The sequence below is a fragment of the Dermacentor andersoni genome, chromosome 1 (genome assembly GCF_023375885.2).
Source record: "Dermacentor andersoni chromosome 1, qqDerAnde1_hic_scaffold, whole genome shotgun sequence".
Classification (NCBI taxonomy): Eukaryota; Metazoa; Arthropoda; class Arachnida; order Ixodida; family Ixodidae; genus Dermacentor; species Dermacentor andersoni.
The window spans coordinates 386017790-386044947 of record NC_092814.1 but is presented as its reverse complement, the minus strand read 5'-3'; the positions used below and the strand labels follow the sequence as shown (position 1 = coordinate 386044947).

Genomic DNA, 27158 nt, shown 5'->3' with positions numbered 1-27158 from the left:
CAGTGACCACCTAGACATAGAATTCGAGCTGCAACACAGTAGCAAACATTCTGAGGTAGAAGCCTAACTATTCTTTTGAATTTGGATGCATGCTCAAAACACTGCTATGCAATTGCAGACAGGGCTGATAGTGTAGCAACCAGGACAGATTTAACGGACATAAAGGAGCAAAATTGTGTGAGCTTCGAATTATTATTCTCTCTGAGGAACCATGCTGTCCAATTATAAAACGGGGATCAAAATAAAGTAATTGGATAGCAAATCTGCATTTCATTAAGTAAATAAAATACTGTTCATGCTACCTTCCAGGGTGCACACTACATTCCCTTTCTTTGAATGTGAATTTGCTACCTTTCCATGGGTTGCCAAATGTATAGGTGTATTGTTGGTCAAGGGTGGTGGAATGGATATAGGTCTTAGGCTAGAGGAAATATTTCGAGAAGGAGACTTGCCAGGTTGAACAACGAATGTCTCAGGCTGGAGCCATTTGGTTCTCTTGCAAAGATGTTGCCTCCAGCTTGAGACTTCCTTTGCTGGGCAACTGTTGATGACTAATTTCGCCATCTTTTCATTTACCCTCGTCTTATTCAACCTATTGCTCCACGCAGGAGCTGCACTTTCTTTAAAAAATAAAGATATTAATGAGCTCAAAGGCTTTGTGCATGGCTGCATCCCCAAGTGCAAAAGTTTGTTTTCAATGAATGACAGAGTTGGTACCTTTCTTGAGAATTCAATAGGAAGAACCAAAAATTAAGCTAACAGACTGGCTATGACAAGTAAACATGAATTGATGTGGAGTGCCATTTCTTCATTTTGCACCAGGCTTGGGGCCAGCCAGACTTCTTCCTAAAACTGAGAAAATTTTTCTAATGAAATACATATTAAGAGTATTCTCTTCATAATCTGAAAATTTAAAAACATGGTTATTTGGTTATTCATATTTAGTTGGGAACAGTGCGAAGGACACTGATGAAGTAAGGGCTTATGCAGTAATGCCACATAGTGCTGGCTGAGAACAGATTCAATTTTAGAACAGACAAACAGTTAAGTACTTTGGAATGCTTCCTAAAAGCCATAAAAAACCAAAGCAGGAAGCAGTTGTACAAAATAATGTATGTGCATGAAAAATGCATCTGATCATCGGTTCGCAGACATGTATGCCATTTGCTTGCCAGTTAACAAAACATGTGTTACACTGAAACATTTCTCCTACAATTTGGCAATTCTGTTGGCTTTCATTATTGCTCGGGTCAGTTGGTTGCTGTTGTTACTCCTACTAGTGTACGGTGAAGTGTAATGTAGAAGGGCAAGTGCTACTGACAACTATGAACATTGGCAAATTTTGCTGCACCAGGATAACGCATGCATTGTCCCGCTGCAGCGAAACTTTCCAGTAAACATTCACAGTTGTCTGTAGCACTTTCCCATCTGTCTCGCCTCACACTGTTCCATCTATAGCGCTTCACCATGCTGTAATATGCACCACCGACACAAAATTCTACCCTTTTGAAGTTCTTACTGCTACTTCGCACTCGTCACATTCAGGCCGCCAGGCGTACTGAGCCCAATGTAGTATAACTGCATAGACTGGCAGCTCCTGTCATGGACTTATTCTGGTGTAATGGCACCACAGAAGCAAACGAAGACAAAGACATGCAGGACACAAGTGCCTAACCTCAACTCTCGCTTTAATAAGAAAACAGACATCATATACAACACATAGTGACAGGAAGTGATGTCATTAATTCAAAAACAAATTCTTTGTGCAATATATCTGAGAATGACTGATGCATTTGTCCTTTTCGTGCTAATCTGCCAAAGCTTAATTATCTTATGTACATCTGCTCATAATTTCTGGCTACGAGTTTTGATGAACACAGGAACGAACCAATCTATTTTGCAGTGCATCACTATGTGCGAATGAGAGTTATTCCACACAAACTTCATTAGCCGCAATCTCAAATTAATACAATGTGTGTATGCAATGCAAGCATGACTGGATGGGAATGGCTGACTGTACATAACCTCCGTTGCACAGTGCACTGCCTGCAAATTGTGCTGCACGCAACAAATTAATTTGTTTTCCTGGCTTGTCTTTTTTTCTCATCAGAGCAAATCTCTCATCACATGTTTCATACAGAAAAAAAATTTTTGCCCGTAGAGACCAGCTACACAATTACCCATGAAAATTACAAATGCATACGAAACAGCTGCAACCACTTTTTTACTTCATCTCATTCATTATATTCCATATTCATGCCTAATTTAGTTGCGCAAATCATTGTTTTCTCAGGCCCTTGTTAGGAGAGTTTTGAGCTGTAATAAAAGGCAGAAGCCAAAAAAAGGAAAAGGTTGGTTGTGGTTGAAGCACAATATGCATCTAGTGAGCTAGGCCGCAAGCGTTGTGTAGTCTGCTGCCCTCATAAGGCCGTGCCTACATTGGACAGATGGGATGCTCTATTAATGCGAAATCAGGGAAATTGAGGGAGTATGAGTCATCCGTGTGAAACAATCCTCCATCACACAATGTTAAATACTGCAAAGAATGTGACTGCGGCCCTGTGTTCCACAAAACTTGCGTTGTAGCCAGGTATTACGACCTGACAACATGCAAGGTAATTGTGGCATGCAACATTTAAAAAGAATGACGAATGTATCAGTGATCCATTAGTTGCACTGCATAAAGAATTTCTTTTAACAGATATCATCACATCATGTCTCCACCTGTTATTAAATATTGCCTGTTTCCTTATTTTAAAGCTTGAAGTGAGATCCGGTGCTTGTGTCATGTGCGTACATATCTTTGTTTACTTTTTGTGGTGTCATTACACCAGAATTTATATAACCAAATGGCCACACACTGCTTTTGTCACGTTATAGTGGTGCTTGCAAAGCCTCCCGAACAGCAGCCTATTTGGTCAAAACATGCTTTTGTACATATGCTCTTCCAAATAGAAAAGCTATCAAGAAGGTAACAAGAATCAAGAGCATTAAGTTAAATCCACCGCAATGCCTTACTTTTTTGCCTTTATTCCTTACACCTAAGTGGATAAGAAAGAGTGTGAATGTTACAGAAATGCACTAAATAAGTTGTTGAAATTATGCAAAAATGTTAACGCAACTAAGCATAGATTTATGTGCAATAATAGACACCAGTCTCAGTTTCTTTCCTTCTGACACAAACCTAGTATATCTTATTCCTTTGGCATGAAGGAAAGCATATGTAGACCAGACAAGCTTATATTTGAATGAGAGCCTTCACGATTAAGCACCACTATAATGTGACCATAAGAGTACGTACACTGTAAACAGTGCAGATGAGAGCCCAAATTTCATAAGTGCAACATGTTAGCGAAAGCAGCAACCATTAACCCAGAAACTAATCAAATTCCACAAAATAACAAGAAAAAAAAAAGAATAATGTGTCAGCGCAGCACCTGTTCTCTGAAGTTACAGAAAAGTGGTATGCTTCAAAAGAGTACGCATTTGGGCTGGTTGGTTCATGATTACGAGCAATAAAAACAGCGCTAAACGACGGGACGAGTGAAGGAACACAGACAACGGCGCTTGTTAACAAACCTGAAACCACGGCACATTTGTATCTGACCACCCCCTGCCTCTTTATGTGCTTTCGTGCCATTGACAAGGCATTACTGGATATTTATTTGCTTGTCTGTTGCAAAAACACATCAATTATTAGTCAGTGCACAGTGCACCATGCCATTTATCTATGTGGACTCACTTTGTGTCCTTAGCACTGCTCTCACCTATTCAGAACTAAGGATTGCAAAAAGACTTGTTCTACTTAAATCTATATGTGGGTTCTGCAGTTGAAATAGGGTAATTATAAGTAAAATGCATGACATGTTCTGATGAACTCTGTTTTCATAATCTAATTGTTTATTTGGGCACATAACCAGTCAGATCATTTGTACTAAAACAAGAAAACAAATTCAACACACTGGTTTATACTGGTTGGTGCTCTATTGACTTTAGTACACACATTGAACAAACGACAGGCAGTGAGAAATACCAACAACCACTAACTTCCACACGGCATTATTGGTCACATGTGCATGATATAGCTACAAAAACCCAAACGAAAGTAGACAAAGAAAAAAGTACATTTTAACAGAAAAAGAACAAGACGAAAAAACTTCTTTTGGTAGCTAAGTCAGAATCAAGGTGTAAATGACAGCTATAGTTTGGCAAGCACACATGTAGTTACTTTGCTCAGTCCCTCGATATCCCAATTTCTTGTTTGACAGCAACACCAACGGGACATCTACGCATATCTATTGCACATGCCATTTTTGCTCGCTCCAAAATCCTTTCGTCGTTATTCATTTAGTACCTGCTTCGCCTGTACTGGCATTGCAGGGGGGGTATACAATCTGTGTAATGTAACTTACATTCAAATCAAGCACACAAAGCAGGGAGGGAATTATCTTTGAAAACTATGCAAACAATTGCAGGCTGAAAAACCTTGCAGTCCCTTTGGTCCAAGGAAAAAACAATGTGAGGCATCACCTATAAGTAAAAGGAAATTAATAAACCTTTTTAGTGTAATCTCTTTGTTCTGAGGTATGATGATAGCCTGATATGAATTTCTCTATCTCTACATGTTTGGAACAGTACATGCTTGAAATAATTTTAACTGAAGAGATTTCCCAGTCTTTTAAATCCTGCCATTGCAGCTTACCCTTACTCTCAGTAATACAAAGCCTTTTAGTATGACTTCCTATTACAAATCTAACTGCCATATTTTGAACATTTTCAAGCAGACCAGCTGACTCAATATTATGGGGATTCTAGCAAACATGTACTTATTTGATTAGTGAATGCACATAAGCAAAATACAGCTGTTCTTTGAGGTTTTTAGGAAGCCAACAAAATGTGTATGGGTGGACACACGACAGCTACTACACCGATAAGCATCGTGGCCAACCAAAATTAAGTTTATTCCTACATGGGTGGGCGCGGCAGAGTGTGAGCAGACAATGGTCGGCTTTTTCTGGAGTCATATACAAAGGAATCCCAACATAACGAATGCACTAAAATGAGCAATTTGGTTTGTTGTACTCAGATTCGACCGTTTAGTCAAATAAGTACATTTGCAAATGGATTGTTTTCCCACGGAAAGGGCCGCAGTCAGAAAACACAAATCTGAATGAGAAAAAAAATTTCAATTTGAGAGTCAGCGACCAAAGATACGGTTTCACGGTGTGTTAACGGTACCTTCACATAGGTAGCATGAAGCAAACCCAGCCTTGCTTTCGCATCCACCCTGTCCTCTTTGATACTGCCACACACAGTGGAACAGCCAAATCCCTCTGGGAGCCCCATCGACCTCCGGGCTGGTGGGCGCAGGGGTCTTGCCCTCCAAGGCGGGACTCCCTCTGAAAACTTCCCGCTCGCAAGAGCACGTGTCCGGCGCCTCACAAGAGGCAATGGACACCACGCCTATCCTCAAGGCGCACCAGGCGCCTAAGGAGCGTCGAGAATCACTCGAACGCTTCAAAAAGAATAAAACACCTATTACAGGGCCTCGAAAGGGCTCTGTAATCTAAGGCATCTTTCCTTTTCCGTACACACAGCACTAATTTACATTAAATATGGATACACAAATCATACAATGGAACGTCAGAGGTCTCCTTAGAAACCTTGATGATGTACAATAACTGATCTACCAACACAATCCAAAAGTGCTGTGTTTACAGGAAACACATTTAAAATCTAAACACACAAACTTTCTCCGACAGTACATAACTTTTCGCAAAGATCGCGATGATGCTGTCGCATCATCGGGCGGTGTCGCCATTGTTATCCATAAGAGCATTGCGTGTCAACTTTTACAGCTACAAACGCCTCTCGAAGCAGTGGCGGTTCGAGCTGTTCTCCTAAACAAACTCATCACCATTAGCTCTCTTTATATACCCCCACATTACAAATTAACGAAACATGAATACCAATCCTTTATAGATCAATTGCCAGAACCGTATGTTGTTCTTGGCGATTTCAATGCGCACAACTCCCTATGGGGCGACTCTCGTATCGATGCGCGAGGTCGTCTCGTTGAACAGCTCCTTTTTTCTTCCGGTGCGTGTCTACTCAATAAGAAGGCACCCACATATTACTGTCTTGCCAACAAAACCTTTTCTTCAATTGATCTCAGCATAGTTTCTCCTTCTATATTTCCTGAACTCGCATGGGAAGTTAGAAACAATCCTTACGGAAGCGACCACTTCCCCATACTATTAAGAACACCTAAAGAAAACGAATATCCACCACAGGCTCCCAAGTGGAAGATTGATACAGCTGACTGGGAGAAATTCCGAACTCTCAGTAATATTTCATGGGATGAGATGTCCTCGTTAGGAATTGATGCTGCCGTGGAATACTTTACAGCCTTCTTAATAGATGCCGCAACTAAATGTATATCACAAGTAAATGGCTTGGCCTGCAAACGGCGTCTCCCGTGGTGGAATGAGGACTGTAGGATCGCTCGTAAGAAACAGAACAAAGCGTGGGGATTGCTACGCGCCTCTCCCACTGCGGAGAATCTGTTTAACTTTAAGAAAGTGAAATCGCAAGGCAGGCGAACACGCCGACAGGCTAGAACAGAGAGTTGGCAGACGTTTTTATCCGGTATCAACTCGTATACAGATGAGGCCAAAGTCTGGAACCGGGTTGATAGGATAAAAGGGCGACAAACATATTCACTTCCTTTGGTAAACACACAAGGTGAAACAATAAAAGATCAGGCAGATTCACTTGGGGAACACTTCGAGAGCGTGTCGAGTTCAAACCATTATTCGCAATCATTTTTGAAATACAAACAAATAGAAGAATGTAAGCCCATAATACGAAAATCCAGGCAGAATGAACCTTATAACCGGCCTTTCAATATTGCTGAGTTGAGAGCTGCCTTGACCACATGCAGGGGCTCTGCGCCGGGACCTGATAGGGTCATGTACGAAATGATCAGAAACTTACACGCTGACACCAAACTTACACTACTCACGCTTTTCAACGCTATTTGGGCTGCGGGAAACCTCCCATCCACATGGAAAGAAGCGATTGTGGTCCCTGTTCTTAAACAGGGCAAGGACCCTTCCTTGGCGGCAAGTTACCGTCCGATAGCTCTTACAAATTGTCTTTGTAAGCTTTTTGAAAAAATGGTTAACCGCAGACTTGTACATTACCTTGAACTCAACAATATCCTCGATCCCTTTCAGTGTGGCTTCAGAGAAGGGCGGTCCACAACCGATCACCTTGTGCGCATTGAGGGAAACATTCGCGACGCCTTTCTACATAAACAATATTTCCTATCCGTATTCCTCGATATGGAGAGGGCGTACGACACTACGTGGCGCTATGGAATATTGGGAGACTTGTCGGGAATTGGCATCCGTGGCAATATGCTCGTCTTAATAGAAAGCTATTTGTCCAACCGTACATTTCGCGTGAAAGTCGGCAACGTATTGTCGCGACCTTTTATACAGGAAACTGGTGTACCTCAAGGAGGTGTACTTAGCTGCACGCTCTTCATCGTGAAAATGAACACCCTTCGTGCCTCGTTACCGCCAGCCATTTTTTATTCTGTTTACGTAGACGACATACAGATAGGATTCAAATCCTGCAACCTTACAGTATGTGAGAGGCAAGTTCAACAGGGCTTGAACAAAGTGTCCAAATGGGCCGAAGAAAACGGATTTAAAGTCAACCCCAACAAAAGTTCTTGTGTGCTTTTCACAAGAAAGAGAGGACTCATTACAGAACCCAGTATCGAAATGTATGGTCAGCGAATTCCTGTGAACAAAGAACACAAGTTCTTAGGCATCATACTTGATTCGAAATTAACTTTCATTCCACACATAAAGTACCTCAAGGTCAAATGCTTAAGAACAATGAACTTACTTAAAGTGTTATCCCACACAGCATGGGGCAGCGACAGGAAATGTTTAATGAATCTTTACAAGAGCCTGATCCGGTCGCGGTTGGACTACGGTGCCGTGATCTATCATTCTGCAGCCCCGAGCGCGCTAAAGATGCTAGATCCGGTCCACCATCTAGGAATCCGACTGGCCACTGGAGCTTTCAGAACAAGTCCCATAGAAAGTTTATATGCAGAATCAAATGAGTGGTCACTACATCTGCAGAGAACATACATCAGCCAAACATATTTCCTGAAAGTCCACTCTAATCCTCAACATCCATGCTTTAATACCATTAACGATATGACATATGCTACGCTCTTTCATAATCGTCCTTCCGTAAGACGGCCTTTTTCGATGCGTGTGAGGGAGCTTAGTGATGAAATGCATGTCCCACTCCTCGAGCTCCGCCTAATGCAGCCAGCCAAGCTGCTACCTCCTTGGGAGTGGCAGCACATAGAATGCGATATATCTTTCATGCAAGTTACAAAACACGCTCCAGAGATTGAAATACAAATGCATTTCCGGGAACTCCAATACAAACACTCCTGCACGGAGTTCTACACAGACGCATCGAAGTCACGCGAGGGGGTGTCCTATGCAGCCGTCGGCCCATCCTTCTCGGAATCCGATGTACTGCATCCGGAAACAAGCATCTTTACGGCTGAGTCCTACGCACTGTTGTCGGCTGTAAAGTATATAAAGAAATCAAAACTCGAGAAATCAGTTATATATACGGACTCACTAAGTGCTGTGAAAGCCCTAATGTCATTTTCTAAGCACAAAAACCCAGTAATCAATGAACTCTATTCCGTCCTATGTAAAACGTATATATGTAACCAGCATGTCATCATATGCTGGGTGCCGGGTCATAGGGGCATCGAAGGCAATGCTCTGGCGGACCAGATGGCCACATCAATTGCATCGTATTCTGTAAATCCTACCGCAGCAGTCCCTGTCACAGATCTGAGGCCCTACTTGCGCAGAAAACTGCGGAACTACTGGCAACGCTCATGGGACATGGAAACAAATAATAAACTGCACGTAATAAAGCCACAATTAGGGTTCTGGCCTTCTGCAACAAAATCACGCCGGACAGATGTCCTACTCTGCCGGCTAAGAATAGGACACACTTTTGGCACACATAACTTTTTGCTCACGGGAAACGAGCCTCCAACCTGTGGTAGATGCGGGGAGAGGCTGACCGTCCTCCACGTCCTCCTGGAGTGTCGGGAAGCCGAACATGACAGAAAGAAACATTTTCCCTTAGCATACCGGCAGCATATCCCCCTTCATCCTGTTATGTTACTCGGAGCAGAACCGCTCTTTGACACTAACGCAGTCCTAGGTTTCCTGAAAGATGTTGTATTACATGTAATTAGCCCATACGTTCGTAGCGCCTCCTCTCTATAGAGGATAGCGCTGTGATAGTTTTTCCGTATAGCACATGCCTCTCGTCCCTTGCGTGTCAAGGGCTCTGGCGAGGCAGCAGTGCTCCAAGTGATTTTACCAGCTTATATATTTTCTATTTTGCATCACTCGTTCACGATGGATTTTATTGCACATAGAACACGTCATTGTCATCGACATATTCTTATTACAGATAGATTTTACGCACTCTAGAGCGACTATTTTTAAGGCCCCTATACAGCCACTTTACATTAACCCCATCGATGTCATAACTACATTGCAAACTCATCACCACTGCCTTGGCGCTCTTTGGCCACACTTGGCCCTTGCGCCAGTAAACACTACATATCATCATCATCATCATCACAGTGGAACGACACTATCATGAAAAGTGCTGGCAGTGGAGGCGAATGCTTTGTCTGTCTCAAACTTCAATGCTTCTCTGAAACTACAGATTATGCAACCCCGTGTACTAAACACGTGGGAAGACTGTGCACATAATACCACGCCATATCAGCACGTCTAGTCTTTCCACACGCAGCAGATCACCTCTAGAACAGGGTGTGCAGGCTGCAGATGTGCTCAGCTGCGCTCACAGCCATGGCGCTAGAAACGAAGACGCACAGACTGGGCCCTTCTGAGGGCCCCCTTAAAAGCTGTTTGTCATTTTTTGTTTCTGTAATAGGCTAGTGATAAAAGTGAGTTTGCTTCATGCCTATTAAGAAATGTTGTACACATGGTAGAAAAATTATGAAAGTAGAACATTTTATTACTTTTCACCCCTCTCAGTTGTAATATCGTACAAATGCATAAGCAGCCATTTTTGCCTTGTTTCATCTAAGATGTTTTTTTCATGCTGAAAGAAAGGCATGTGTTTAAAAAATAAGCTTGGTTGCAACATGTAAAGGAATTGTGTAATGTCACAAGGGTTCCTGAAATCAAAATATATTTGTGATTTCCTTGTGACTGGAACACTCAAAAGGAAAACGACCTTTTAAACAGACTAAAACAAAGCCACAGCACATGCACCCATACTAAGCCAGGGACTGTATCAAGCTGATATGAGAAGACGTGACGTTCAAGAAAGAATCTTTCCCGGTTTGGTAAAATTCTTAAAACAATGGTTAATACCTGGCCCCACGCCTTAAATCTAGAAGGAATAAAGTTCTTAAGCTACTCTGTGTTCTTTCTTGAACCCAACAAATGTGCCTAGAAAAATGGGCCAAGTCTACATCTTGCCGCATCTGTGGCAAGGTGTGAACAAAAAACTCTATTTAGCTGGCTGCAGTGCTCCCTGCGATGAATATTCAGGCAGAAAATTGTTACCCCAGTGTGACTGTGCACCCAAGAAAACAAAATGTGGTAGACTACATCAATGCTAACGGAAAAATCTTTAGTACATGCTTGCTGGCAACTTGTGTGTGTATTGGCCTCCAGGAGAATTGTGGCCCCCACGTGCTGGAATATTTCCGTGGAATAGAAAACATTGTGTGATACCAGCTATCAAGTGCTACCATCAAGTAGCTACCAGCTACCAGCTATCAAGCTATCAAAAGAGCTATAGGCAATTTTGCTGCAATAACAGTACTGTTTTTATAGCATTCGTTGTGGGGAGTGCGGCTTGCCCCTTTTGCCGGAGTTCTTGCTGAACGACGATTTATTATCAGTTTGTTATATGTGGAACTTGAACAGCTTAATTTTTGTCTCCTCAATCCACACTTCTGCTGCAATTTTGCCAGCATCTCTACACAGGGTGTCTTGACTGAGGTCATACCAAGTAAGCACGCTACAAGCCTTGTGTGCATCGTTTTCATGACTCTTTCGATGACCAAATTTCATTTTCAGTGACTTTATCAACTAAGTATCTAGCGGCAGCATGAACATGGGTACTCATGAGAACTCGCACCAGGCTTGGTCAAATACGTCCAGCACTGCAGCACTGAGTAGTGAACCATGTTGTAAGAGTTGGCAACTAAATTGCCACCTTGTGATTGAAACTTTTCATCCTTACAATCAAGGCTTCAATTGCCCAGCCAGCGAGCTGCAGCAAAGGTGTGAACTATAGTCATCTGATGTCACATTCTATGTCATAGCGATAGCAGGTGATCCCTCCAGTGGTGGCCCTCAAGGCCAACAGGCATCCCTTTCTATGCACGTGCTGGTGTAGGACTGGAGAGATGGTGCCAGTTTGTTGTTCAGCATTAACACTGTTCACGCTGTATCAGGAACACATTTTCTTACTCAGTGCAATAGCCCTTGAACCTACATAATTGCCAATGAGTCCTTTGTCGACCAACTTTCCTTTGCCATGTCATTTGCTTCTGCCTTGATGTCACAGCAACTTCAGCTATATGAAGCAATGATGGTGTTTGAGTACCCACACAGCCTTGCAGCTTTCCAACCTGAACATTGCTTCATTAAAAGCTGACATGATTTGGTCTCAGCAGACAGATCAGAGTTAAAAAGAAGCCTTAAACTTCTTTCAAAGTCATTCTAACCTTGTAAATAATCCCGTGCCTTTTGATGTGTTATTCAGCATTGTCCAAAGCAAGTCGGCTCTTAAAAATCAAAATAACAACTTTGTGAGGCCACCTACTAGGCTACCACTGTCTCTTCAGCCAGCCTGAAGTGTCTTGCAGCCATCAAAGCTGGAGTGCAAAAAAAAAAAACGACAAAGAAAAGTGTGGCAGACAAAATGCTCATGGAAATCCATATGTTTATGGACTGTTACACTGACTGAAAAAGATGGTGGCTTCCCAATACAGTCTTGATGTACGTAGCTGTTTCAGTCACGAATAAACAGCCAGTTGCGCAGTCCTGCACAAGCACAGTGTACAGATGCCCATGGATTAAAATTTGTTGTGTGTGTATGTGGTACAGTGTACCACATTTCATGTTCCTGAGGCTGCAGTACACTGGGAAGACTGGTTGCAACTTCAATAGTAGGCCCTTAGAGTATTGCAGCCCTTTGTTCATATTTTGCTGCAGATTGTATCAAATGCGAATGCAAACTGTTTTGCAGGACACGTCAGTTCAGTTCAAGCAATTAGACAGAGTAACCCAAGAAATAGTTTAAACCTCGAAAAGCTCTTAATACAGTCCCTAGTTTAGTACAGGTTTTCACCTGATGTTTTGGCTTCTTCTACGGTATAATGCTGTTGCTTGCTAGGTACTGGTGGTGTGATGTGCACACTCTCTTGTGTTGCTATAACGACAACTTGTAAAAAAGATTTTCTTTCCTAACAAACATTTGGATACAGTGCCTGTGAGCTCATCTTTTAACCTGTTTTTCATTTGATCTGTGCATTTACATCGAACGTAAACTAGAAAATATCAGTACTGAGAATCACAAAAGAACACACCTGTGTAACGATTCTGCCGAGATCGTTGGAGTGGTCCAGCCACAGGATGCAACGCAGGTAGAAAGGCCTCCTGAGTTAAAGCAAAATAACAATCGTTGTAAGATGCGAATAAAAAATTTTATTCTGTGAGGCTTTCGGCATGTATACTAATTACCACATTTGTATGTAAAATAGTTTTGCATAATAGCTGAGCAAGGTTAACGTCTCGCCCTGTGACTGTCAGCCAATGCTACTCATGGCAATGGTGGCAAATATGGCACATCCTTTCAAATGGAACTTTTGTGGGTTACATGAATTTAAAAGAACTTAGGTTTACATAATACATAACACCTGTGGTTAGAAGGATGTCTTGCACGCAGCACCAATGCCACAAGTGGCACTGCCTAACACTTCCAGGGCCAGACTTAGTACATAAACAATACAAATGTGCAACAAGGTGAACAGGTGGATAGCTGCTGCTATGACTCAAAGATTGCATGCATCATGTAGATGTGAATGCAGCTCCCATCAGGAGCGAGTTGCCCTTTAGTGCACTTCACTTCTCTTCCTCTTTTGTCTTCATTGCATGTTGGTGCCATATGGTAATAATGAACAAACATTAAGCACTTCAGTTCCCATTCTTGTTTTACTATGTGCTGTAAAGTCATCTAAGTGCGCTTAATACTCTTAAGAATGTACTTTAGCCATTTTGTCAATATTTTTCGCTTGGCTTCACTACACCTTAATGTAGTGCAAATTCTAGACAATGCTTACAAAAAAACCTACTCCACACAATAACACCTCCAATTAAGAGTACAGTCTATGGCTTCGAGATGTGTACATACATACTTTATACATGGTTACAATGAAAATATAAGTGGCTGTTCTAATACGCACACTTAGCATACTGCATAAGTCACCTGGTTCCAAATGGCTTTTTGTTATCACGCATAGGACGGCCACAACTATAAATTTAATTCTGGCAGTAACTTAAGCCACGGCCAAAACATTCATAGTGCAATCAATGAAAATTTTCGAATTTAGAGCAGTTAGACATAAACAGGGCAAGTAGTTTTAAAGTGTTAAATAATGAACTGTTATGGAATATGGCGGTAGAAGGCCATGCGCCTGAAACATAGGTACTGTTTATCATATAAGCACATTCTTATATTTTTGCTTACTTTCCTAGGTATTGCATCAAACAGTTTGCTTGTGTAAATTTTGCTACATGGCTGTATCGTATTAGCCCTTATCTTTTCACATTTGGCTTACTGCAGCTTTATGCACATGCATAAAGCTACTACTGCTACCACTTCCTACACTACTACCTACACTACTACCTTCAGCTGAAGGCCAAGCACTATGCTGTCCAACATACATGCATTTAACAACACCGAACAGTAGACAGAGAATAAGCAACTCTTTTAAAAAGTGCAGTTCTTCGGAGACACATTGATATATATCTGGAAAACAGATTTTTGCTAAAATTATGACTTAATATAATTGGTACTGAGCATAATGCATCTTGCAATAAACTTGCATTTACCGGACGCCACTATACACACTGCGACCTCTGCAGCTTCTCCACAATCTGGCACAATGTGCTCAAGCTGCCTGTAAACCCTGGAAGGGGTCTATGATAGTTTAAGAAGCTTAGCAAACATGAGAAGGACCTAAAATGAAGGTCAGAGAAGCAAAGCAAATCTTTAACCATTCCTCTCTATGTTGCTGTGAATGTCAAGGTTCCAGCAAATGATGTATTTGAACTGTGTTTTCAATCGTGCAATACTAGAGAGCACATTTTTGCAATAATAATGTGACAGAGAAGAATGACAGAAACTAACTTAATGAATATTTTTCTAAACTTGCATGAGGTTTTCGTCATTATGCTGATGCACACACCTGGATACGTCTACTGTGAAGTCTTGTTTCAGTTTATTTTATTGTCACATAGTAATTTACACCATACACTTGTCCTGAAATACATCACGTTGGGCTCCTTCAGTATTTTTTTCTTACTGGAAACACACATGCCTATACAGGGCAAGCACTCAATACATGCAAGAATGCCACGGGAATGGCCACTCGAGGTCGACTGTTAGTACAGCGCAAAAGATGAGGACTGAAGGAAGAACACAACACAGGCGCTGTCACACAGAAATATACTCAAGGCACTTTGCGAGATTCTCAGGCTTCTTTCATGCCCTAAAAACACATTATGTAGCACATATTGAGCCACAGATAGCTGTACTGGGAAATTTTCACGTTGCTCTACAATTTTATAATTGCGACTTTTTATCTAATTACATTTGAGAAGTTGATTAATTGATTAAGACTAATTAGGTAATTAGGCAAAATGCAGCAAATCCAAGTATTTCCAAGAGACAGGAAACAACATTACATAGGTTCTGTGCAGCTAGGTGGCATATTCATATTTTTAAAAGTTTGCTAAAGTTACGTGGGATAACCTGCATACCTCCTATGGTACAGGTGTCACACCAATCACTCTAAGTAATGCCGCTAAACTAGCCATTGCGCTCAAAACATACAGGGTAAAAAAGCAAACTCTAGGTAAGAGCATACCAAGGCCTCTATTGCTGAAAAGGGAAACTGATGGGAGGCGCCCGATCTCCGACCATGAAGCTGCTTCATCCTCACAGTTGGCAATGAAACGACCGCAGCCGCAGTCCTGAAATAAAAATGAAAAATTTGACACTACAATGATCACACAGAACACAAAAAAGCTGGTCACAAGCTTATCTTGGAGAACATCTGCTGCTACATTAGGTTTTGTATATTCGTCAGCTTATTGTTAAACTAAGCTTGCCAATATTTTATATCTTAATGGCTTTGCTCTTTACAAACCAATACCTTTGCCCAACTCATGCACATATGCACTATTTAAGCTATGAGATGTTTACTGATCCCTTACAATGAATGGCTTCTAAGACAAATTATTTCACACAAAAGGATGCATAACTTATGAGTGTTACTGACATTGAATACCAAGGTAGTACCTTTTTTTATAGACAATGGCGGACTTGAAGCACATTTTTCTCACAGATACAGGTTGATCAGTCTGCCTTTTTTTTTTTTCACCAGCAACAGAAATTTTGTTAATACTCGTGCAATATAGTATGACGCTTTGATGTGTGATATGATCCTGAGTTGAAAAGCGCAACTTCTTTGTGTGAATTTGGCACCTAGAATTCAATACTAAATATCTGTACCCAATACGCAATGGCACAGCAGCAAAGTAATTAAACATTAAACAAGTTCAGGTATCCAGAGCACAGCGCCAGCTGTTGAATAACAACATTGCACAAGCATCGACTATATAGATATAGCGTAGTAAGGCACCGCAGGCGTAGTGGCGGCCTCAGCAAAGAACACAGGCATGGAGCGCCGCGCCCGTATGACCTATCACAGGCAATGCTATCGCGTAAATTGATATATCTCGTCACGGCACGGGCCCCGTTTCCTGCCCGCCGAGGTGCCGGCGCCACTGGTACTCACCTGCTCCGGCCGCCGAGGTTCAAGTGACGGCGTATCCAGTAATCTGAACCCAAGCAGGACACCTGTTACCGCCAAGCAGTACGCTAACAATAAAGAGGTTCTTATACTCTGACCGGCAGCTCATGCGGCGTTGACCCGTACTGCCGTTGGAAGCTCACCACACGCTTTTAATACCACAAACGCGCCGCCGACATTTCACGCCCGTAGATCAACGTCGACGGGCGCAGGCTCTACATGCTACGTGCCGCAGTCGCGCACTGCCTGCACAATCAACGACGTGGGCGCGAAGGGACACAGACGATAGAAAGGAGCGTACTGGCAAATCTGCACAATGCGCGCTAAGTGGGCGACCTACTGCACACAATCGCACGAGCTAGGGGATTGGCGCCACGTACGCGCCAGCTAGCAGATACCGCGCACAAAGAAGCGCCGCCGGTTCTCGCTCAAATGATCGCTGTACAAACACTCACACACGCGCACCGCAGTAAACCCTTAACGAGCCGCCACATTTTCAGGCCGCGGTTAGGCGGCGAAGCTTAGCTCACCTCGCACTGCACGTAACTATTATGGTAGTGGCTTGCGCTTCGGGGATCATGTGGAATGCTCACATCCGCCCAATTAAAGACGCGGCAAAGTCCCTCATTATATAAAATCCTAATTTTTAAGTACACTCGCTTGACTCTGAGCACTCAAGTCGCCTCGATTACGACAAAGCTCGAAGAAACACAGTGATCGTGCAAAATGGTTCTGGACGGCCAACTGTCGCGCCATGTTGTACCGAGACCTTCAATAAGTCATATCAGCGCGTCTCCTCACTTAGAACACATGCACACTCATAGAACATGTAATAATCGTTCAAAGTCACTTACCGTGGAGTCTTGGGGGTTCAAAGCAGTGAGAAACATCAACCACGGAAGAAGAATGTGCCGTCGCTGGCAAATGGCTGCTCGATCGCAGCTTGCAACGCGCGCGCGCGCGCTCCGAAGGCTGGTGTTCCTCCGCGCGTAGTTCCGACTTCGGCGTCCTCTGCAGCACCAAGGCGCGGCTACTCCGAACAGAAAAACAGCGCCGACACACATTGCGCGGGATATTTCGAATCTGACTGCAGAAATAATCCTACTGAAATTGTCGCTGCGGCTGACTGCCTTGTTGGTCATGGCTGAGTTATTCTTTTCTCTGTTTGGCTCGTCTGAATTTTCCGTACGCCACCGTTATTCCTTGAAAACCCCCATTTTACAACCGCAATGCCCCTTCAAATGGGGTCGGGGGTACAATAATGGTTCTAGCTTATTTTACTTCTTCTCGTGGGAGTACTCATATTAAGCTAGGGAGGAAAAATGGCATATCAACTGTTAAAACGCCCATATGGGCTCATTTGTGTTTACAGTGTATATAGTTTACTGAGGTATCGTTCGTCTTCGAGAGAAAAGGCTTCACAAGCAGTTTAAAAAATGCGTTATACGTATCGTCCTTTCAACCATAGACCTTGGCTAGTTTACAGTCAAGCACATGGGCAAACAGCAATTGTTCGGTACCACAGACAAAGCCACACTCAATGCCTTGAAGGCATGTTCCCCCCTGAGATTTCGTCGAGAGACGCAGGTGCCACCCTGAAGCTTATGCTTTCTTGATTCATTTTCTACTTGTGACATTCATGATTACAAATACGAGATGCCACTGTGGCACGTTATTTAATATATCATTAAGCTGCTGAAGTCAGATCTTAGCTACGATCCTCGCAAAGTGCCCGTGTTCGAGCATGTGCAGGACTATTCATAGCGCTTTTCCTTTACTTCGGTACCGGAAAACAATGACTGATGATTAAGATACGCAGAATTGCGAAATTTGAGTGTATCGCGTGTGACAGCGGTCGCCAGAGACCCCCGCCCTCTCATCCAGCATACGCTGCAAACGGCATGCTAGCCGGTCGGGTGGCTTCCGCTTCGCCACCGTCGCGTTCGCGCCGCGCTCGCCGCACTAGTTTTTCACGATCGCTGTTACCAAGCGACACTTGAGAGTAAGTCATGCTACACTCGCACTCTTTATCCTCCATGCAAGCGAGCAGCGGCGCGCGCCGACGATGGCAGCGCCGCCATAGCGGAGCGCCGCTGCTCCCCGGCTGTTCACAGCGGGTTCAAGTTTTTTGATCAAGACTGTACATTCCGTCAAACTCAAACATGTATTCATGAGCAGTTAAAGGCCTACATGTGTGCAATATTATGCAGAATATTCTCTTGCTAGGTTATGGCCAAAGCTTAGTCTCCCTTCGGTGGTGGAGGGGCCTTCATAGGGTGGTGACCAGTATAGCATGCGCATACATGCACACCCTCATTATATATATATATATATATATATATATATATATATATAAAATCCTATATTTATGCCTGCTGCAGTACGAATCCTAGGGATTCCTCTCTTTTGCTAGGTGATTCCATTAGTATACATATATATGCGGGAAACCGAGCGGTTCGAATCTTGCTAATCACAACCATAAAGCATAAAGTGCCAACAGATAATGAATCCAAGGAAAACATACATCAAATCTGCTGCTGTGGTGGAAATAGAAATGTAGACTAAGAAAGAAAGGGCAACGAATGTGAGCGAAAAGATGAAATGCCGCCGGTGGGACCTGAACCTACAACCTCTGCATTACGGGCGCGTGGCAATACCAATTCTGATGCGGTGACGCCTACCAATATATATATATATATATATATATATATATATATATATATATATATATATATATATATATATATATATATGTGTGTGTGTGTGTGTGTGTGTGTGTGTGTGTGTGTGTGTGTGTGTGTGTGTGTGTGTGAAGCACAGGATGAAAGGATCTTTTTAGTAGAGGTAAAAAAGACAAAAGCAACTAGGGCAAAAATTGCACTTTCGCCCGAAAGGCGAAGCGTTCATTGCAACAGCATATACTAAACACCTACAAGAAGCATCTGTAAACAACCTCTATAAGGGTAGCAGTTTTAACGGCCGTATAAATTCCAGTAAACCTTCACTTACTAAATAACTTGCCAAGCAGGGTGTCGAACAAACGCCTCATGCTGCCTCGAGCTTTAACGCGTTTCCGAAGCTTCAGATGACCGCGACTTTCTACATGAGGCGCGCGAGAACAGAGCACACGAAGCCACGAGAGATCTCTGCTCCCCAGCCATTGCACCCCGCCGCAAGTTAACAGGGCGCACGCGGCCGCGCTCAAGCACGCCATGCGCCGCGGCTGCTCCGCTGACGTTTGAGATGCAGCTCATCCATCTCGCTCTTCCCCCTGTTTTACAACAAGTGGTCAACCCTCCCCCGTATCGGGCACGTGGTCATTCGACATGGAACATGTGATGGGAGCTTTCCGCGAAAGAACTGCGGAAAAAGGGCGATCAGTGAGAATTCTTTCGACACTGAACAGGATTAAACTTCAATTCGAAAGCGATATCACCATTACGGACACACGAATGTATGAAAAGAAGGAAACGCGGACACGCTGTGAAGACTGTAAAATGACGCTGCCTTTCATATTGGCTTTGGTGTGTGCTACACTAGGGCCTTCCTACATGCCATGTAGGGATTCTACATGAGTCGGTTTCGTCACAACTCTCGCAGGCCACAGAAGTGTTTTGGGCGTTCATTTTTTTGTTCAGTTTTCTGGCGCAGAAAAAAACACGAGTTCCGGCTGTCTATTGAAGCCTACCTTCTACAACTAAGAAAATTTTTATGAATGATCTACAAATAAATGTATTATTCTGAGTGTGTTTAGGGTATCTTCTAATGTACCGATTCAGCAAATCACTTAGAAAAATATGTGCGCTTCTGAAACGCTTTTTTTTTTTTTTTTTCAATATCACTCGGCAGGTAAAGCGTTGATGATTTGTGAACTCAAAGCAAATATCTTTGGCTGCAACACAGAGCATTTGTTGCCTTACTTCATTGAAACCATATATATATATATATATATATATTATATTTATTTGAAAACAATAAATTTTGATTCCATACTCACTTACCTGTAATGTGGACAAAACGCGTGCGTGTTTGGTATAACACGGCGCTGATAATGCACACCTAAACAAATGAAAATAGATTGGTAGCCTAGAGAAAGCCAGGTGAACCATGACTAATTCGCCAGCATTAGCTTCACGCTCAGGTGGCTGAGCGTTCGGCGCTCGGCATTCCGTATCTGACCATTAACTGCCAAATGCCAGCTGTACTCGTCCTAGCTGTTTGTACTAATATCCCCAAGGGCTATCCGCAACCTGAGAAGGCCCAGGTGCTTCTGCTTTGCTTGCCGTAGACTCAGCTGAGTTCTCGCCGCGCAGTTGCGTTTCTGTGCTTTAAGAGAATAAAGCGAAAAATTATTGTACGCTGCGGTGCTAGCAGTGCCTACCAGCTGGAGCAGCTGGATATAAGCTCGCGATCGTGGTCGCAGCATTGTCATTTGAGATTCGTCATCCTACCTGCACGTGCTACCAAGGCGGGGGGTCCGCGTAAGAAGAACCGTGCCTCTCGGTTGCCGAACACTGATTTGTGGTCGCAAGTTTATTGAAATGCTGTTGCACATTTTTTTTTATTGCAACAACAATTATTAGCAACTCCAGGCGCATTTCTGGCGTCGTGCCCGCATCAAATCTAAGGGCGATAACCTTGTCGCCGCGCGCCCTACGCTGCATGTGCGAGTGAAAGCGGGCAAGTGTAGCCGACGATTGGCGGCTCATTTCACCCGCACGAAAGGGAAGGCGCGGGGAGAAAGCGAGCCGTCCCTCAACGTTGCGAGGCACCGGGCAGAGGGGGCCGCCGTTCTACTCCGGCTGCAACTGCGTACGTGGCGGCTGCACTCGATCGCGCGCACGGCCGTATCTTGAGAGCGATCTGCGATGGGGGCAGAGTCGACGTGCGTCGACGGCTCGTAGCTTTGCGTGTGCTCTTCTCGGCGCTCAGTTCAGACATGCCACCCGCGCCCCACACTGGCGCACCGGCGTTAGATTACGTGCCCGTCCTCGGGACGCGTTCGACTAACGCTTGAAATTCGCAAGTCAGCTACGGTTTCGCAGCACGATTATCTTTCGTTGGGCCTTCGCATAACGTTTGCAACGGTGGCGGCAAACGAGACGGTGGTAAAGTTACGCTACTTCGACAAGAAGTCGCAGTTTAGCCCCAAAGGCAAAGAACCGATCACTCTTATGGTATCTTCGACTGGTCGCCTGTATGCCCCGAAGCAGAGTCGGGTAGATCGGTCGTTTCCCGAGCTCAAAGGTGGGGGACAAGCGCGCAAGCCGAACGTGCGACTCGCTCTCGGAGGAGGAAATTGCTGATGCGAAACCACGTGACTACTGCCAACGTCCGATGTTTCGCCTATCCAAAGCTCCCGGCGCTGCCCAAAAAGCCGGCGGACGTGCCGGTGGGACGAACGTTCGTCGAGACGCCAGCATGCAGTGGCCTAGGTTGCCAAGGTTACGGTGGGCCGTCGCCAACAGCAGCGAAGCGGCGCTGCGATGACGTTTCAATCTCGATGACTGCTCCGACGACAGGGCTCGGGGCGCCTCAGAGCGCTCCAAGATAGAGGAGAGCAATCGAGAAGAACCAGCCGAACGCAGGGCGCGCACCCTCTTTCAACCAGTCGAAGACAACGCCGCTCGCGAGAGCACTCCAGAGTGCTCAGAAACGACCAGCCGAAGATAGCATTAAAATGGTTGCACTCTTTGGTGTGTATATTTGTCCCACAACAATAATCGTCATCTGATTTGCTTGCGTTTCCTTTCTTGAAAACTCGGCGCTCGCTATCTTTCCGTCGAAAATGCTGTGTAACACTGATAACACGCAAGCCGTTCGCGACAGGGAAGTGCCGGGCTCGCAGCGTTAAAGGAAACGCGGGCAAGACGGATCACAATTATTGTTGTGAGGCAAGATAGGCCCAAAGGGTGTAATCTTTTAAGAGTGATTGCGAAAGCAAATTAGTAGACAGCTACACATTCTTACTCAATTGTACACCCTTTGGGTCGTATCTTGCCACGAAACAATAATCCTCATCTGTCTTGCTTGCGTTTCCTTTCTTGAAAATGCTGCGTTCCCTACTTTCTTATCGAGAAAGCTCTGTCATGCTTATAACGCGCATGACGTTCGTGTCATGGAAGTACTGGGCTCCCAGCGTGAAAGAAAGAAAATGCGGACAAAGCAGATGACGATTATCGTTATGTGGTGTAGGAGTTGGAGGAAATCCCACCGCTGGCGCCAGTTGTAGGAGTTGCGGACGGACTTTGCGATGAAAAACTTGGGAGGTTTATTTTACATTATTTACAGTGAGACGTCCATTAACAGTCGTACAGTCATTACGGGCCGGCAGCAACTCGGACGCTGCGGCCCGTCGCAAGAAGTTCGAGAGAGATGAATCAGGGAATGCTAGGGAGTCCTCTGGATTGCTCTTCTTGCTGCTCCCGGTCTCTCTTTTAAGCCCTTCGATGTCTGGAAGACGCGTCATGTTCGGCCAATGGGAGAGCCCGCTCAGATGACGCCATTTTCAGCCAATAGAAGGCGCCCGTGCGATGGTGTCACACCCGGCGGCTCCCTGCGGTCTTGCCTTGCTGTCTTGCAATGCGTCGTCACAACGAGAGAACGGTGACGACGCTTGGGCCCCAATTGTCCGAGGGCCCTCTTCAAAGGCGGCCGGGGCGACGCTGCCAGGCCTTCCCGGTACATCACAGCCGTCTTGCTTCGGGACTCACGTTACCTGGAACAGTGCCGGGCTATCCCCTCGCTCTCTGGAAGAGTCAAGCATTGAATAGCCCAACCGGCGGCGTACGAAGTGGGGGCCTTCAACTTGTTTGCCCGTGCGCGCCTCTGGAATGTGGCATCCGTGCTTCTGCGCTTCTCAATTAGCTGTGGTGCGATTCGATGTGGTCTGGGGAACTCGAAGGGGGCTCGAAGGTCCCGTATCTAACAGTGGCAAGATACGGCGAAAAGGGTGTAATTTTCTTTCAGAGTGTACGAAGTAAGGAGAGTACTTTGAACGGCCTTATAAACTTGTAAACATTCGCTTACAAACTAAATTAACAATCATATAATGTGTAAGCGCGACTAAACGAGGACGTAGAAAGAAACCGACACACAGAGGCAGCGCTGATTCTGTGTGTCAGTTTCTACGCCCTCGTTCAATAACCCTTACACATTCGATCATGCATTCAAACCAACTAGCCCACCAACGTGTTCTAACTAAATTGGCAAGCACCATTTCACGCGCGCACAGGCAAGCATGAACAAATCTCGCTCGATGAGGGCGGAAACTGTTGTCAAAATGCTGGAGTGAGGAATCGTGGCAGCAACAGCGATAGAATTGACCTTCGTGCATCTCTCTTTAAGGCAAACGAAACGTCGAAAGCATAGTGCATACGAAACTGCCGGCACTACGCACACTCTGCAAACATCGCAGATCGCTTTGAATTGAGGCCCGCGCAGGCGCGCATTTCGCCCACGTCACTGATCGCTTTCAAGGTGCGGCCCCCGCATGGCCGTGCCTTAAAGGGATAGACAACCGCTCTGAAAATTAATCGAGATAACCCCGCTGATGGAATGATCACCTATCGTAGTGGTTAAAACAAGCCATTTTTTCTCATTAAACGTGGATTTATATCTTTAATTGAACACTAAAAGTGCCGAAAAATAACCTGATTATACGCGGTGGAACAAATATGAAGCTGCATAAGAAGTCCACCACGTGACCGTCTAGTGTACGGGGTTCCTGGTCTTTTTAATAATATTAAAATGCAGTATACTTTTTATTATGTTTTTCTTGACTTTCAGGCAAGCCCTCGTTTGTAGTGAGCAGGAAAGTGGCGTTGCCTTAGCCTTCGTACAACGCCAACTTATTGTACCAGCTTTCTATTTTCAAAAGTGGTTGATAAAGGTCAAAATGTAGGTGGTTGATCACAGTTACTCACTCCTGTGAAAGCAGAACCATGGGCGGCTTTCACAATTTGGGAGGCGGGCTGACGACATCGCTCTCATTTCTCAGCGTGGCTGGAGGAAGGACTCTTACTGTTTTAGAGGCTGCTCAGATGGAAAAAATTCTGCGTACTAAATATCCACGCGCTTTTCGGAGTAACCGCTGCAGATGTAAACACTGCCAAGGGTGAGCGTTGCGTCGCGCCATAAGAACCTAGGTCCTTAAAGATCGGTTGTCTGTCCTTTTAAGCAGCAGCAGCAGCCGCCGGAGAAGAACCTCACCCCTCCCTCGCCTCACCCCCGTGCCTCGCGCGCGACAGGAGAGACACAGGCGGGGGCCGCCTTAAGGCCAGAATACATGGAGCGAACTTTCACAACGAATTTCGGGCGGCAGAAAATCTGCCGCGGCGCGACGCCGTATGTTCGTCGGGCTGCCCTATATGGAGCGAAGGCACGGCGGCCGCCGCCGGCGAGTGCCTGCGTTGTTATCACTGTGGCTAGACGAGGCAAATGCGCTGTAGTGAAACACATGAAACAAAAAAAAAACTTTAACGACAACTATTATCGCTTTTGAATTGCGGAACACTCTAAAAACGCGTAAAATTTTGTTTAGAAATGATTTCTGGTGTTTTTTATGTGTTTGAGACATTCATGTGCCGATGTAGTTTAAAGAAAGCGGCGATGCTATGCGTTGTGGCAACACTGGGCGGGTAAACAACTTTCGGCTCCTCAAACTCCGTGGCTCTGTTCTGTGGTTCAACTCGCGCGTGGCACGCTTCTGAACAGCCGAAATTAACTTGTCGTTAAATTCCAGCTGCGCCGCTTTGGATGCCATGAATACGAAAACCGGGAGACCGGCGTGAACAATAGAGCGGGATCGGGATACACGGACAAGCGGGGAAGCCCAGTCGGAAGTCGGGGCGGATAGTGAGACCTGATTGGCTCGCTTTGGGGCGCCGCTCGTTTGCGGCTTCCGGTATCGTCGACGCCCGACGAACGTTTCTGCGCCAGCTAGATCGGCGGCGAACGACGTTTTCTCCGCCGCCGCGCGTCGTGCGTACGCCGCCGGGCGTCGAACGCCGACTATTCGTCGCATATTCGCTTCATGTATTCTGGCCTTTATGCCCCAACCACTGGCACGCGTCGGCAAGCTTCGTCACGCGCCGACAAGCGAACGCTTCGCTTCGCGTTGGTCGGAGGAAGAGGGCACGCAACCACTGGACACAATTTCTGACGCGCGCCGAAGCTCGCTCCTCGGCAGCGGCGCACTGTTACTGGACTATTTTGCCTTCATTTCTCAAAGTCCAGCCTAAAACAGCCTGCTATAAACTAAGCTTGAGACAATAAGTTAGTTATCTGTATGCGCTTCTAGCTATAATAAAACACGTTTGATTAATGAATGTACGCCTGCAGCAACATGTTATTTTTATTTTGAAGTAACAATGGTGCTCAAAATATCGACATCAGCGCTCGCGCGTCGTCTGTCTGCAAGATCACTTTGCAAACACCTGCACGACGATGCCGTAGCATATCAGAAACTGTTGTACCACTTCATTTCTTGTTGGCTCATTGCACAACCAACTATGTAAGAATTAGGCGTGAAAGGTATTGAAAAAATCTGTGTTGGAAATATTGTCACGTAGTAGAGACGGTCAAAAATAATGCAGACTCAATCGCAACGATAGCAGTGAGCAATGTCGGCAATCGTCGAAAATTTCGTCTGTGGGTCAAGCGCGTCGGTTTGCGTTACATCAGTCGTCGAAGGTTCCAGCGCATTCTCTGGTGCCCGCGGGCCTTTCAGAAACTACTACACAATTCGTGACGCGTATTGTTAGATATGGGGCTGTTTCCTGAGCCTACTTCGAGTTCCCCAGACCACATCGAATCGCGCCACTGCTACGTAAGGAATGCAGAAGCATGGATGACACATTCCTGAGGCAAGACACGTGCAAACAAGTTGGCGGCCCCCACTTCGTGTGCTCCGCGGTCGCTATTCACTGCTTGACTCTTCCAGAAAAGCGAGGGGATAGCCCGGCACTGTTGGAAGTGGGTCTCAAACAAAGACGGCGCTATTGTACCGGGAAGGCCTGGCAGCGTCGCACCGGTCGCCTTTGAAGAAGGCATTTGCCACCACAGCGGGGCCTTACCACCGGGAGCAGGTGGACCCTCGGACAATGGAGCCCAATTGTCCCCGGTTCGCCGCCTTTGAAGAGAGCATTGCACCACAGCAAGGCAAGACCGCGGGGAGCCGCCGGGTGTGACATCCCCGCACGGGTGCCTACCATTGGCCGAAGGTGGCGTCATCAGAGCGGACTCTCCCATTGGCCGAACATGACGCGACTTCCAGTCCACGAAGGGTTTGAAAGAAGCATTCCAGAGAGACCAGAGCATTCCCTGATTCACCTCTCTCGAACTTCTTGCCGCGGGCCGCAGCGTCCGAGTTGCTGCCGGCCCGTAATGACTGTACGACTGTTACTTGACTTTCACCTCTCTGTATATAATGTAAAATAAATCCCCCAAGTTTTGTTTTTCATCCCGAAGTCCGTCCCTCAACCCCTACAGTATGCAATCAGGTTATACAAGGTTTCTAGACAGCAGACAACCGACAGAACCATCGATAACATTCGCAAAGCTTCCGATACGTCCAGGCACATCCTGCACCGAGCGATAACGTTTAACATTGTTTAGCCGGTGAAATACGGTCACCGGATACAAATAAAGTATCCGCGTCGTTATAGTTATGCTTTTTGGTGCATGAAAGGAACGTGAAAAAGTGAGTTCTAAGAAAATCAGCAAAAAAGAATTGAAACACCTGTAGCACTCACAAAAAAAAATTCTAGAATAGCTAAAATTTACCTAATTCGTAGCTTGTCTCCTCGCGATTCTTGATTCTGTCAAATCTAGCCAATTGAGCACCTCATTTATTATTCGAGGTTTTCATGCGTCGACACCGCATCGGGAGGCCATCAAATTGAATGTATTGCTAGAAAACATTTTCAGTGTAAAGGCC

The 27158-nt window shown here is 45.0% G+C and overlaps 1 protein-coding gene and 1 long non-coding RNA gene across 5 annotated transcripts in view; one reads left to right on the top strand and one right to left on the bottom strand.

Annotated features, from left to right (window-relative positions):
- The window catches only part of LOC126518601 (TATA-box-binding protein-like), a 197656-nt gene that overhangs the window by 10584 nt on the left and 159914 nt on the right, over window positions 1-27158 (top strand). The gene's annotated exons all lie outside the window — the stretch shown is intronic.
- LOC140215175 (uncharacterized) lies at window positions 715-17161 on the bottom strand. 3 transcript variants are annotated; one of them, XR_011892106.1, is made up of 4 exons: window positions 17074-17161; window positions 15272-15377; window positions 12710-12779; window positions 715-846 (listed from the first exon to the last, which is right to left on the bottom strand). It is a non-coding gene; the product is annotated as an uncharacterized lncRNA (long non-coding RNA). The 3 variants fall into 3 exon arrangements; XR_011892107.1 differs by lacking the exon at window positions 17074-17161 and adding an exon at window positions 16205-16359; XR_011892105.1 differs by lacking the exon at window positions 17074-17161 and having other exon boundaries at window positions 15272-15580.